Raw genomic sequence first — 2,136 nt, 5'->3', positions numbered from 1 at the left:
GCAAGTCACCGAACAAAGAGCTGCGTGGAAGGCAGCACAGAAAATGCTGCTGAAGAAAAGGGAAACTGCTTAAAGCGTTTCTTTTTAAGAGGCTGAATTCCTTGGTCAAAACGGCAGCAAGAAGACAAAAACTAGCATTCCACACCAGGGGTAAAGTGCAGGAAATACAAGAATAGCAGACAGCAGGAGAATATCTGTTCGAGAGACGGCATATGCAAAGGTGAGTAATGCCTAATTCCTTGGGTCGCTTTCAAATGGCAGCGCTAGTGAAAACCAGAGAAGTGGAAATGGTGTTTGGCAAAAATAGCCCACTTGAAGGTGAATGAGTGCAGAGCCTATCGACGCATGGGGCTGTTAGCAAACAAAGCTATGCTTAGTGGCTATTAGGGGTGTTGCGGGCAATGTTCCATTCACTCCAAAACCAGAAATAATGGAACAAAGTGAATGGAAAGGCCGATGTTTGCCTTCTGCAAAACTACTAACGCTGCCTCCAGTGCTGCAGCCTGCTTCACAGGGGGTTCTCCTACACCTCCTGGAGATACCAAAAAGAGATGTTTACCTGTGCTTCATCTGACATACGCTCCTGCAAGAATTTTTTATGCGCTTCCAAGAATTATTATTTTCCCAGTGCCACTTAATTTTTTATCGTGTTACCACAAAACATTCAAGTACCTCTGAAAGTGTATATTCTATATTTGGGTGGTTGCCATTTCAAAGAGAATTTTCTACAAAATAAAGGTTTAAAGCTTATGTTAAAAATGAACTCTCAAACATAACTTGAAGCAAGTTGCAGCAAACACTGTGCTATCATACCATCTGTGTTCATGTACAGCTCCCAAGCTCTCCTATTGCTTCCCAAAGCAATAATGATAAAAAATAAAAACAGATACGATGGAGAAGCACTGTGTATTGGAATACATGACAAACCTGAGCTTTACCACACTTGTTACAAAAACAAGTGTGCATATTGCAACAAAGTATCCCCAGGGAGATTAAAAATGAAGGTTGTATTCTCCTTCATGCTCAGATCAGCGATCTCCTCACCTGTCCCAGACAGCAAATTCTTGTGAGCCCTGCTCTACTCAATACCATTCTGAACATTGCTTTTTTCAGCTCCTTTCTCAAACATCCCAGAAACGTTCCAAGTGAAAGTGAGTGAAATTCTTTAAATGTTGGAGTAGATGGAACACACCAGAACAGTTGAGAAAGGGGGGAGTGGAGGGAAAACAAACAAAAAAAACACCCCAGTGTTAAATCAGCATCTAAGATAACAGACATTGCTGTAACAAACCTCAGAGTGTATCTTAGGCTGCAAGAAAGGGCAGTAAGAAGCCATAAACCAGTGCTATAGGTAAAACTTCACTGTATAAACGTAACAGCTCTTTATATTGCACAGTTTTAAAGGTAAGTGAAAGTCCTACTCTTAAGAAATCAACTGTGTAAAGCAGAGGTTAATGTAGAGCCTTAACTGACATTTAGCCAAAACGCAGGACTGTTGTTTTTAAGATTCAGAAATAAAATCCCCATCCTGGCCACTTGGTCATACTTTCGGTCTGCAGAACTCCACCGGCACAGAGGGAAAGGAACGGAGTGCCAACCGCAGGCAGGGAACCCGCACACACTGTGCTCTAGTAGTGCTCCAGCCCAGCCCTGTCCAGTTACTTGTCGAGAACACAAGCATGCTCACAACTTCCTCTTGCTTTCCGAGAATCACCTCGCTCCTCCTATGCTATTCCCACACGCTGCCCTACCAAGACATTTTGAGGACTCTGCCTACACAAACACACGTCTGTCCCGCACCGGTTGTTGCCGTGACCAGTGAAACACACGCCTGTGAGCCAGGCAGGGGCAGCGGGGAGAGCCGCGGTTGCCGTTTTCCAGTCCCTGCTCCACAGCTGAGATGCGGCACTCGCCCACGTGACCGCCGTGTGAGGTTCCGTGTCAGCTCTTGCAGTGAGAAGGAGTAGGGTGGAGTGCTCGCTGGAATCTCCACAAACATGGGAGCCTGAGGGAGTCCACGAGAGGGAATCTCCCTCTTCAGCGGAGATGGTTCTGCTCCGTGGCGGCTTCAGTGCGGATCTCTAAGGGGAAACATCCCCGACCCCCGCAGACGGGGAGGCTCTCCCCGCTGTGGCC

The sequence above is a fragment of the Tympanuchus pallidicinctus genome, unplaced genomic scaffold (genome assembly GCF_026119805.1).
Source record: "Tympanuchus pallidicinctus isolate F22 unplaced genomic scaffold, pur_lepc_1.0 scaffold5, whole genome shotgun sequence".
In the NCBI taxonomy this organism is placed as follows: Eukaryota; Metazoa; Chordata; class Aves; order Galliformes; family Phasianidae; genus Tympanuchus; species Tympanuchus pallidicinctus.
The sequence above is the reverse complement of the archived record's forward strand: the minus strand, read 5'-3'. Positions refer to the sequence as shown.